Below are 12,897 nucleotides of genomic sequence, written 5' to 3' on the forward strand. Positions count from 1 at the left end.
TCAGCTCTTGTTGTTGTACCACTTGGGGAGTGAACCAGTGACAATCTTTCTATATCTCCTTCTCTCTGTATCTATGTTTTTCCAGTAAAAAAATAAAATTTCAAACAAATTTTCAAACTAAAATATCTTAAAAAGAAATCATAACTTGTGAAGATTTAAAATGAATACATGATAAGATTAAACAGAAGGCTGTGGTAGGGGGGAGAAAAGATCAGACAAGAGGAACACAGCACAGAGGAACACCAAAAAATGAAAACATCAAATATCTAAACCAGTCCATGCCAGCAAGATGCTGGGACAATTACTTCACATGCACATCTCCAAAGAAACCAGGACTGAAATGACTGGCAGCAAGTGGCAGAAGTGCCTACCTTGGCAGCCAGGAAACCTAGGGTATGATCTGTCTGTGTTAACTCCAGGCTTCAGTTGGCCTCGTTGAGCTTCACTTTCCTCCCTTATATTGTAAGCAATGACATTTCTTCTTTGTTAAAGGTCCCGACGTTCTAGTTAGGACCAAGGAAAGACAAGGTAGGTAGCACTGACATGATCCTAGCAATAGGCAGTGGCACAATCACCAGCCATGGCCTGACCCAGAAGTGCAGTCTGTGAAATGAGCAAGCAGGGGAGTGGGCATCCCCAGGCCAGCTGGCCTCTCGGGCTGGGGGGTCTCTGCTTCTGTTCCTGCCTCAGTAGAATGTAGAGCTTTGTGAGATGCTACCTCCTTGCTGAACCCAGGCAAATGCCCGTGGCTCAGCTGCTCTACTGCTTAGCTCCAAACAGAACAAGGACCAGCGCAGCTTGCAAGGCCCATTTTCTGGGATGTTCCCATCTTATAGCTGAAGTCACGCTGCCCTAGTTCACTCCAGTTTTTAGGTGAAACTTTGAACAAACTGTCCCGGAAAGAAAGCCACCTACTATTTTCTTCAAAGTACCTAAATAAGGAAACCCTACAACCTCTCTGGTGTCTCATATCTCTACCTTGTAACCTAAATCTTGTCTGATACGATTAAAGCTCCCTCTTTCTTAGGCTAGTCTCAGAGGGAAGTGTGCTAGCTGTTCAATTCATAAAAACGCCATCACATCCTGTGGTGATTGCATCAGGTCCTTTTATTCTTACAACCTGTTTTCTTAAAAGGCTTATTTTCTAGATACTTGATCGCTTTCTTTGCTATCTTCTTGATTCCATTACAGGCATTATAGAAAAAAAGTATAGAAGTTCTTTAAAAACAAAGCTAGCATATAATATATTTCAACACTGGGTATATATTCAAAGCAATGAAATTAGCATGTAAAAAAGATATCTGCACCCCCATGTTTATTGAAAATTATTCTCAACAGCCAATATAGGAAATCAAACTAAGTGTCCAACAATGCATGACTGGGTAAAGACTATGTGACACGTGTATAAAATGTAATACTATTCAGCAGTAAAAAAAAAAATGAAATTCTGTCATTTCCAAAAATATGAATGGAACTGGAAGATGCTCAGCTAAGTGAAATAAGTCCGGCACAAAAATGCAAATATCCATGAGCTCATTCATATGAGTATAGACTCTAAAGACAAAGCTGATCTCATAAATGTTGGGAGCAGAAGAGTGGTTGCACAATCTGGGGAGGTTTGAGAGATCTGGGGAGGTGTCAGTCAAAAGACACACAGTTAAGGCTAGAAAGAACAAGGACAAGGTTCCTGAACAGCAAGTTGACTGTAGTTAATAATGATACATTGTGTACTTAAAAAATGGAAAGACAACATATGTGATATGCTCTTATCACACAAGTAAAAACTGCAGAATCATGCCTTTGCTAGCACATGTAGCACTCTGCAATGTACATACACCTCAGAACATTATGTTGTACATGGAGAATACATAGACCTTTATATGTCAACTAAAATGTTTTAAGAAGTTCAGGAAAAAAAAAATCCCTAATCAAACTAATCAATGAAATAGCCCCCCCCCCAAAAAAAACAGTAAATTGAATGAGGGACTTAAGGGAACAATATGCTATCATTTCACCTTCTTTGGTAACTCTTACATTATTCCAAAATAAATAACTCATTAAAATAAATAACTGCCGCAGGATGCAGACGTGATCTGTGTAGCCACTCATTTTCCCACAAAGCTGTGAAATGACACCCAACTTAAAGGACCATCTGATCTCTAGGACACATTTCAGTATCTGGCACTAGGATCCAGGCCTCCCTATTTCCTCCACCATAAGTTGTAAAATTTAAAATAGAATACTGCTATTTAAGAAAGGCCTTCCCAACACAGGGAGCGCAAAGTGTCCATGGTTTTAAGCGTCCCATTAATATAATTTCAACTATGTTCTCTGCATATGAGGGAGAACAGAATCTGGGTATTGTAAAGGCTCACACTAGGCCTGGACTGCAAATAATGTGCCAAATCATGTATATAAATACCATGTCCAATTCTTCTATCCCCTGGCCTGAGTGGGAGGTTGGATGGTACCATGCACCTTCCAGGTCACTGTGACCATAGCAACGGGAGCGAGTGGCCCTGCTTTCATCAGTAAATTGATCTCAAACTTGCATGAAGCCCTTCTGATTTCCCTTAGCAACCTGAAAGCAAACCAAGTTGAAACAATTCACCACAGGATGCCATACCCAGAAGACAAGATGGCTGAGTTGAGAAATTAATTCTGCAATGACAAAGCTGAAAGTAGAGCAGTCATCCTGGTTTCAGGCATTTGGTTCCCCAACAGTGGGTGGGAACCAAAGAGTACGCTCTGCTCTCAACCTGGATTCAGACCTCCACAGTGTGGTTCCTATTTCCAGATCCAGCACTCTAGATCAAGAGCTCACTGCCCTGGCGCAGTGTCCTGTGCACGAGGTCCAGAGGAGTGTCTTACCCCCATTCCAGGAACCCCAGGGGATGCCTGAAGCTGTGAGTTCACCCAACCACCCCTCCACTGTACCCCACACATCTACACTTATGCACATACACAAAAACACATACTGTGTTTTTTCTTTTATGTCAGGTAATGTTGCCATACAGTAGCAGCAGAATTAACCTGTTCTATATCCTGGCCTGAGTGGGAGTTTGGGCTGTGCCAGCATGATTCTCTTTCTCAGTAGTTCTTGATTCTAGAAGGAAAACATCAGTGTTCTGGGATATATACTTGTTGTCATCTTCAGTCGCAAGGTTTATTGCACTGACTGCAGGAAAAATGAATGCAAAAAAATCCCAGCTGTTTCTATTTAGAAGCCATTTTAGCTTGTTTATACGCACATAGATCCCTCCTACTATTACTGTCTCTGATTTACAAAATCCTGCAGTAAATCCAGACAATGAGGGGCTGGTGGTTAAGATGTTGTCTGATTCCACACTCGAGAGGCCTGTTAATGCGGAGGCTGGAAGGCAAGAGCAATGGCTCAAGAGAGGCCCGTGGGAGAAAGTTCTCAGACAAGCTGGTCGTCGTGTGGAGTTAGGGAGCACATCCCCAGATGGAGGCACATTCTCTCTCCCTGTCACCTCTGTGCTTGTGTATGTGCATGTGCGTCTGCCTTTCAAATAAATAAATAACCCAAATAATAAAGAAAGAAACTTATGCAAAGCGGGAAGGGAAGGGACTATGTTAGAAATGTGAAAATGGGGGCCTAGGGAGTGAAGCTACTTCCCAAAGTCTCAAAGTGAGTCACTGACTTAGTTCAAAAAGGGAAGTAGACTCTCAGGAGTCTTCATTCGGTTTTCGCCAAGGTATGAGGAAAGTACAACCGCGAAGCATCTAAAGAAGCAAAAGGTTAAAAAAATCCTCCAGAGACAGTTCATGAAACAGGCTTTGTATAGGAGCCCCATGGCTCTAAGGTGTAAATTATAGGTCTACCTGGGCCTGGGTACAGCTTACTTATCCTGCAGTCCAAGTGAGCATAAAGGCATTTGAGGCTTCCATAAACCACCCTCAGAAACGAATGATCCTGTTGCCTTTAGGAAATTAGGATCAGTATATACTAAAAAAAAAAAAAAAAAAAAAAAAGAACCAGGAAGCATCACAGCATGGTGAAAAAAATGGTATATTTTCTGCCTGAACTACTTCTTGCTATGTGTTGTTGTACATATTACTTGAATTTTCAGTCTCAGTTTCTTCATCTGTAAGAGGGAATATCACTAGTCCAACAGGGTTCACTTCAGGGGGTTGTGATAGGACAAAGTGAGACAGAGTATGCCCAACGTGCCTGGTGAGAGGAGGGAGAGAGGAAAGGAAAAGAAAGAAGCAAGCAAGACAAGGAGGGAATTTTTTAAAAACTAGAACTTCTACAAGTTGACTTTGGAAACCAAATAATTTCTACTACAAATTAGGTGATATATTACATGGAGTCACCATCCAAAAATTATACTTCATTATGTATATGATATACGTGTATATAAATACATTTAGATTTCACATCCACACTCTATCTCCAAACATATTTAGTCTAGCTGGTTTTGGCTTTTGGCATCACAACGCTGGAATCCCAGCATCCTGGGAGCCATAACTCCCACACTGTGGCACAGCTGCACGATGACAGTGGCCAGAAGTCAACAGCACAGGTGTGAGCTGACCTTGTGTTAAGTGATCAAGGGTACTGGTCCTTAGACTTTGCTGTCTGAGGTACTGACAGTGGAAAGTACCTTCTAACATAGTTGAGGAAGTGTGACCAGAGTGGAAAAATGTATAATAATCTGAAGAGAAGCCCAACCACATCCATCATGAGTCACAAAACAACAGAGATCTTTGGGCATCTGTGATGGGGCCAACAAGCAGCAAGTCCTTCTTTGGGTCATCGGTGCTCAGGAACTGACTGGACCAGCCTGTGTTCTGTTTACCTGACCTTTGCTCCCTCCTCTCCAGGCAGATTCTCCACTGCAATTTGAGCTTGAAACCAGAGAAATGAACTGTGTGATCTCATTTTCAAAAAGCTCCTTGGAACTGTTCTTTAAGACTCTCTAATGTCAAGCTCATTTTCAGAAAAGGAGATACTACCAACAAATTGGCAAGTAACAAATAAAAGCAGAGGGAAGAAATTTGTATTAATTTGATGGACTAAAGTGATCTTCACATTTGTTGAAAGTTACAGCTTCGTTCTCAGATATCAATACCAACTTACAAGGACTGTACCATAACATTTCTTTTATCAAAATCTGTAGTAAGGGAATAATAATAACTTTATGTAGCTATCTGTGGACACAAATGAGTGACTCTATTTCAAGTGCTTCTCATGATTCCACATTGTCATGATGCTGGGTGTGACAGATGCACACACGGATGGACAACATGCAGAAATGAAAAGTGACAATGGACCCGGGTACAGATCTAACAACAGAACCTGCCTTGTTCTACAGGTGTGGAAGATAGGTTTCAGAGGCTCAGGCACATACTCAGCCTCCACACTTAGTAAAAGGCTGGGATGTGCACCCAGACCTGTCTCTACATTTGCTCACCCTTCCTCACACCTTATCTTTCACTGTTACACACAGGAATGGCAGATAGCGTGCTGCTTTAAGAAACGATAGGGGTGGACTGGGACTTTAATTGTTAAGACATCAATTTGGCACATGTGTCATTGGAGTTCCTGGGTGTGGGTCCTGGTTCCACCCCTCACTCTAGTTTTCTGCTGATACATACCCTGGCAGGCAGAAGATGTCTCTAGCAGTTGTGGCCCTGCAACCCACATGAGAAACCTTGATTGGGCTTACAGCTTCTGGCTTCAACTTGGTTCAGTCCTAGCAATGCATGGGTATTTAGGGAAGGAACCTGCAGATGTAAATTAATTCTCTCTCTCTTTCTCTCTCTCCCTCCTTCACTTCCTCCCTCTCAGAAGGAAGGAAAGCAGGGTAAGCAAGTGATCACTTAAAATTGCAGCATCATATAGGGGCAGTTTGGTTGCCAGCTGCTCCACTTCTAAAACAACTCCCTGCTAGCGGCCTGGGAAAAGAAGAGGAAGCTGGCCCAAGTATGTGGGACCCTGCGTCCATGTGGGAAATTTGGATGATGCTCCTGGCTTCTGGCTTCAGCTTGGCCCAGCCCTGGCCATTGCACTATCTGGGGAGTGAATCAGTATCTCTGATTTTCAAATAAATAAATCTTGAAGAAAGGTAGGAAAGAAGGGAGGAAGGAAAGAAGGACAGATGGAAGGAAGGAATTATAGAAGTCTTCTAAGCTTTAAAAAAAGCCTGACATGTGCTCAGATGTATGGAGGTCCTGAAAGTACAAGACAGAGAGCAGGGAGGGTGCGTGTGAGAGGGAAACAGTAGGATCGCCACCACACAGGTGGAGTCTCAACCGTCACTCTCAGTGGTTGATATTCTGATGGAAGTTCTCAACGAGAAAGACAATGAGGGGAAAGCACCATCAGAAAAGACCCTCCCAGGCGGCTACCCTCACCTCCTGGCTGTGGGAAAGCCATAGAGATAGGATGGGAAATAGCAACAGAAATTCAATTTTTATTTTATTTTTTTTTTAGGTAAAGGATGGGTACAAAACCATGCAAAACTGAACACATAGTCTTCAAGTTTTCTCATTTTTCACTTTGTACCACATCACCTAGCATTCTCTACTATGAGCTTGTATTTACACTAGAACTTTGCCTGCCAGAAAATGGGTTGGAGGATGTCATTAAAGTACACATTTAAAAATACTCCACCTAAGGTGTACGTCTAATAAATATTGCCTGAGAAATTGGTGAATAGAAAATTTTTTGCAAACCTTGTGTAAAATATATTTGGGTATCTTCTTATTTCATACATTTGGACACACGGCTTGGACATATTCTAGTACGAATGACCAGACAGGGATCAAAATGCAGGATATTACTCAAATACAAGGTAATTATCTCACTAATTCATTTCCTTGACAATGCATCCAGGAAAAAAGAAAAACAAATTATCCGAGAGACTGCAATTCACATGCATAATTCATCTGCCTGCTAAATTTGGTGTCTGGGGTTTTCTGTTTGGGAGAATGTAATCTCTTCATTTTATCTGTCAGTCAAGAAGAGGGGTGTGTGTGTGTGTGTGTGTGTGTGTGTGTGTGTGTGTGTGTCTCAGAGAGAGAAGAAGAGAGAAAGAGAGAGAGAGCAAGTGTGTGCAAGAGACTGTCTATTACTTTTGGACTAAAATGGGAATCAATGCTGCACCCACAAAACTGTGGCTTTGTTAAGTTCCTCAATTTAACTTCTTAGCTTTTCCTTCCGCCAGAAAAAACAACTGACCATATTTGAGAAACAACCTCCTTGTAACTTGAAAGTGGGGCTGACACAGCCATGAAGCTAAGCAAACTTATTTTAACTCAGTGAGTAAATGGGTCATTTACCTCTGTTCTTTCACCCACGACTAAAACGATCTTTCATTCTTTCAATTTCTAGGACACCTACATTCAGCCATTATGGTACAATTACAGATATATGTTCTAGAGTATAAATACTGAGGTGTTTAATGCATTTGTATCCATCACAACAGCCTAGAAAATGGGAATGTCACTTGAATAAAATTATTGTAAACTTCCAAGTCTCAAACGCTTTTAAGGTTTTGGGGTTAGAGATCATATTTTGTGATCCACATTTGGGTCTCTAAATTGATAAAAAAGATCAACTATTCATTTAAATTTGCAGAGAAGCTGAATGTTGGTGTGGTAGATACATATTTACCCTGCTTCATAGGAACAGCTATATCATCAACCTTATTTAGGAGAGGTTATGACTACTAAAGTTTTACTTCAGGGCTTTGGTATTAAAAAAAAACAATATAGTTTGCTGCCTGCTTATTCCTGGAGTAGCTATTTTTATAGTTAATACAACTTTATTCAACTGTAGAAAATTAAATAAGTGAATGAATTAATTCCCTTTTGATAGAAAGTAAAAGCCTCTCCATGATTAAATGCTTTAATAAGTTAATAAAGATTAGGAAAAATACCCAGTTAAAAGTAGGTAGGAAGTAATTATTAGCTGTTATTATTTGCATGATAACATGAAACTCATCTCCCTTCCCACTGTTGCTTGCAACATCATACAAGATGGGGTCATTAGGCAATAGCTGAGAAGTCTGATGTAATTACTGGGATTGACAAAGCAAAACAGGAACACTCAACAGTCTGACAGGATGAAGGATAAGGAGAGAACTGGGGAAAGCAGGCGGAAGGGATAGTCCTGGGACTGACCATGTCATCCTAATTTCTAGGTGTTCACAACAAAAACAATGGGGATTGAAGAGGTGAATTGTCACCTGGCATAATAGGCATAAAGGAAATTTTTTTAATCTGCAGACACTGATTCATTTCGTATTTTCATGAACTCTAATTCAAATTTTTTATTTCTGAGGCATGTAAAATGTAAGTGAATAGGATTATTTCAATTGATACGTGTGAGTTAAGAAACTACCAAATCAACAAACTCTAGGCGGAAAGTTAGATGAAGCTAAGTGATGTCGCTCAGCAATATAATCTACCTTTAGTTATAAAATCCAGTGGCTTCATAATTTACCTTTATAAACTTTGATTTCATAGATATAACTCAATGAGCAAGTTTCTGAATTTTATATAACCTAATCACAACATTTATTTGCCATTTCTCCTGTATTCACAAAGGGTACTATATAAGAAGCTGACTTCAGAATTTTTCAAGAACAATTCAAACATTAAATAATAGCTTATGATTTTTGTTCTTATGCTTTCTGTTTTCAGAGATGCCTGTTTTGGTAAGAGTAGTGAGTTTTAGCTCAATGTCTTTATTAGACTAAAATAATGAGATTATATATTTTTTCTGTATTTTAACATAATTGTATAGTTTCATACAACCCTTAAGGTCAATGTCTTTATGGTATTTTGAGACTAAAATGAACCGTAAGCATGGTAGAGTATAAAACACCACATTATTGCTGTGCCTTATTTCATATCCGCTACCATGAGAGATCAATAAATATTCAGTTAAAAAGGAACTATGGAAAAATCTTCAGTGCAGTAAATAAATCAGCACCTCGTATGAGCTACAAAAGATGGAGAAAGATCTCAAGTCTACCAGCACATAAGGACTTGGAGCTAAAATAATATGATTCATGCTACACTTACTCCAGGATCAGTAAGTGAGTGGGAATGGGAGCTGATGGGGAAGGATTCCAAAGGGGCATGCTGCTTAAAGTGAACCTTGAAAAATGATTGAATTTTTTACAAGAAGAAAGCAATTAGAGGAACAGTTGGAGTGAAAAGGAGTGAAAGAGCATAGAACTTTCTGGTGGCTTGTGGTCTAGAGCAACCAGAGAGTGGGGGATGGGTGAGGGTGGTAAGACAAAAAGGAAGTCGCAAGAAGTAAGGTTGGGGAAGTGAGCTGAAATAAGTTTATGAACGTACAATTTCCTTTTTTTTCACTAAAATCGTGTACTAATGAAAAGAAAGTCGATCTCCATTCTACTACTACATGAAACTTTTAATATATCTTTATCTGTTGACCTTCCCCTCTCCAAAAAGATCAGAGGAAATTATACATGAAGCTAAAGTACTGAAATTATTTCTCAGACTGCTGATTCCTTCGGAAGGATTCAAAAATTCAAATGTTACAAGGAAATCACCCCTGAGATTAGTAGTAAATGTCTTCCTAACTACAGCTCAGTGGCACTGGTTCAGAGGGCACAGCCCAGAAAGTTCTGCCTTAATGGTACTGGGGACTAAGTCCCACAAAGGGGACTGGACGGTGTGCAGCACATCAGGACATCAGGGTGACACCTTGGCAGCCTAAACTTGATTTTATAAAATGGCTTTATTTACTTTGAATTGCCTTTGTCATTTTAGTTCCTTCCCAAATGCGAAGAAAATAGATATTATCATTTCTTTACTGTCTAATTTGTTTTATTCTCAGTAATGTCTACTTAAGAAAACACTGTTTGGTTGTTTTTTTTTTTTCTTGGTTTGTACTTTTAAGAGATTCCAGCCACTCTCACTGATTCCACGCTTTGGATAGTTTAAGACTATTAAGGTGAGAGGTTGCAATTCATATGATGGATCCAGTTCGTAATTTTGAGAAATCACATACTAATGGTTAGTTCCATTCAAGTGTGCCCACACATTCTTTAGATACTTTTCATTTGATGGAAATCAAACATAATAAGTTTATATAAATTCACAATCAAGAAGTCTGTGGATAACCCATCTTTATTTATCCACTGAGGGGTTTTAAAAGTGTTGCTTTAAGGGAAAATTTTTGAGAAAACAAGTTGTTAATACTTGATTAAGAAAAAAAAAGATAGACTTTAATAATTATGCCAGTTGCTGTCTCCATTTCCAGTCCAAAGGACTGTCAAAGGCTCACTGTCTGATTGCACTAATAAAGTCAAATCTGGCACTTCAAGATTAATCATTTCTATGTTTCAGCAAAGTTTTTGGAATACTCCATATTAACTTTGTAATAATTTCTATCATAGACAGAGGCTTTCCCCCAGAATAACTGGAGCATGCTTAACAAATGATTCAGACAATCTTCTAAAACAAAAAAGCAGTGCAATTAAGCAACACAAACAGCCTTTATTTTTAGAGACCAAATGGAAAAGACTTTATTTTATATTCCATGTGGCTATGAAGCACACCCATTAAAAATCGTTGGCGCCAAAAATCACTCTATAACCCAGCGTCAGATTCAGCACCATATGATTTGAGATGTTAATACATCCACTAACATCCTGTAACAGTTTTTAGAAAAATAGAACCGCAGGAGCTAAAATTAAACTAACCCCATTAGGCCAAGGAGTAGCACCATCTAACTGATCAATAACCACTTTGCTGAAAACATTCTAAAGTAGATAAAATCACAGTAAACAGTCTTCTTGAAGCAAAGCAACAGAAATGAATCTGAACACAGTTTGTCTCAAGAAGGTCAAAATAAACCCGAAAACGTACCTTTGGAGGCATAATTACTAGGGACAATTCAAGAATCTCCCAATCCTGAAAGCTAAGGGGCTCCATCCCAGCCTGTTGAATGCAGATTGCTTAGCTGGTCTGAGAGCAGCAGGGTTCCTAGCAGGTTCAGGTGACAGGTGCTCAGAGCTCAAGCATCCCCGCAGCCAAATCTACAATCCCCACAGAGCTGCACAGCATCAAAACCACTTAAACACAAAGAAGCAAAGTTACCTTTTAGAAAAACTCTCTTCAGTAGACCTGGAACTGGTGTGGGACCAGCAACCTCCTCCTTTCTGATCTGCAGAACAGCTTTGTCAAGCCCGGGGTGTGTGGTCACAAGGCAGGAAGTGACTAGAATGACAAATCATCAGCCAGGAAAGAAATAGATTTTGTCTTTATAAGGACATTTTACTTAAAGTTTTTTTTTTTTCTTCACATCTCCTCCTCCACCCAAAATCACCTGACGGAACAGGTCACACTGAAATTCAGACGCCTCTTGCCACTTCCTCTTCATAAGCATTTTGCTCTTCTCTTTCTGCTTCAGCTGTCTGTAGGGAGGCTCCTTAAACCTTTGTGAATGCAGATAGCAACGCAAGGTCAGCCTGCTACCCTGACTTTTTTGTCTGATCCTAGCTGCAAAGACAAAACCCAAGCATGTGCAGGAAAAAAAAACTACTAATTTTTAACAAAAAACAAAAGCCCAAAATGAATAACAAAAATGTGGTAGTGCACCTGAAGCCACTTGGAAAGAACTTCTTTGGGAAAGCCCCACCCAAGCTGAAAGCAAGCCTCCTTTGAGTCCCCTAACAATGAGCTACTGATACAAACAAAACCAAATGAGCTTTTGAAGAGAAAGGCATGAAAGGAAAGAGTCCAATATTATTTACTCACTTTTTCAAATCTATAGAACATCTACAGGCTAAGGATCGCTTTAACCCAATTAAAGATTTCAATTATTTAGACGTTCCAACAAAGGGCAGCAGTAGAACCACAGGTGGCTGCTACAGAGAAAAGGGGAAGCTTAATTCCTTCATATAGACGAGATTTTTTAAAGCATATTTTATAAAATTATCAGGGGAATAAGGAGTTCTGTAATCTACCCAAGCTAATCCTATGAAAAAGCCTCAAATGCTCACGGCAGCTGTGATTATGCCCCACCCTGGTGACATTTACTAAATATTAAACATGACCTCCACCCTACCCAGAGACCATATACGGTAAATTAGTTATGAATCCGCTGTTCAGGAAGGAAGACAGGCTCTATGCCAGTGCTCCCAGGTGAGATGGTGAGTTGAGGACATTTGATCACATTGCATGCATTCTAATTTCCTAGGAACTGTGGATCTGTTGAGGGATTGCAGGATTCTGACTGCTTGTAGGGCTTCACTTCTACTTTCTTTGCTTCTTGGATTTTTCATCTAGGAAGTTCCTGTTTCTGATCTCAATTCTTAATTTTTTTTACTGCTTGACGTAATTCATTAACCAGTGTCTTACAAGCCCACAGGAGTCTTTCTCCCATCTTGGGAAGAGGAGAATGGGGAGGGATGGCAGAGATTCAGTCCAGTGTAGAAATGGCTCATCTCATAGAGAAAGATCAACCCTGTTGTGATTCCCCATGGGTAAACGGCACCAGTATGTGTCCATTGCAGAATTACTTCTAATCCACACATTGCAAGAAGCTTCAAGAAGCACCTAAATTCTTTTAGGACACCAGTGGCCCCTAAAATCTGTGCATTACCGGTATAGCACTGAGCACAGTAAAGTTCTAGGGGTCTCCACTCAGGTGCCAATAGGCATCACTCAGGACTCAGAGGACCCTAGGACAATGTTCTCACGGTGAGATTTGCAGTGACACGGACTCTCTCCAGTCTGGTTCCTCATGGATTGAAGGGGCGCCAGTATTAGGTTTCTTTATATGGGAGAAGGAGGATAGCAGCATGGTGTATTTACTGGGCCCTCAGCATCTGAAACCCAAAGAATCTATAAGGAAAAGAGCAATATGTATCTATGCATTGGTTC

The 12,897-nt window shown here is 40.1% G+C and overlaps 1 protein-coding gene across 3 annotated transcripts in view; it reads right to left on the bottom strand.

The window, feature by feature from the left end:
- The window catches only part of LCP1 (lymphocyte cytosolic protein 1), a 48,978-nt gene extending 37,762 nt beyond the window's left edge, over nt 1–11,216 (bottom strand). Inside the window, exon 1 of one of the 3 annotated variants that reach the window (XM_040991392.1) lies at nt 11,110–11,216. The gene's annotated coding sequence lies outside the window, so the exon portion shown is untranslated. The remainder of the gene's footprint in view (nt 1–11,109) is intronic. The other 2 variants (XM_040991389.1, XM_040991391.1) reach the window with 2 other exon arrangements.
- Nucleotides 11,217–12,897: the final 1,681 nt, after the last annotated feature.

This window comes from Ochotona curzoniae, unplaced genomic scaffold (assembly GCF_017591425.1).
Source record: "Ochotona curzoniae isolate NIBS_2020 unplaced genomic scaffold, NIBS_Ocur_1.0 contig_64, whole genome shotgun sequence".
Classification (NCBI taxonomy): Eukaryota; Metazoa; Chordata; class Mammalia; order Lagomorpha; family Ochotonidae; genus Ochotona; species Ochotona curzoniae.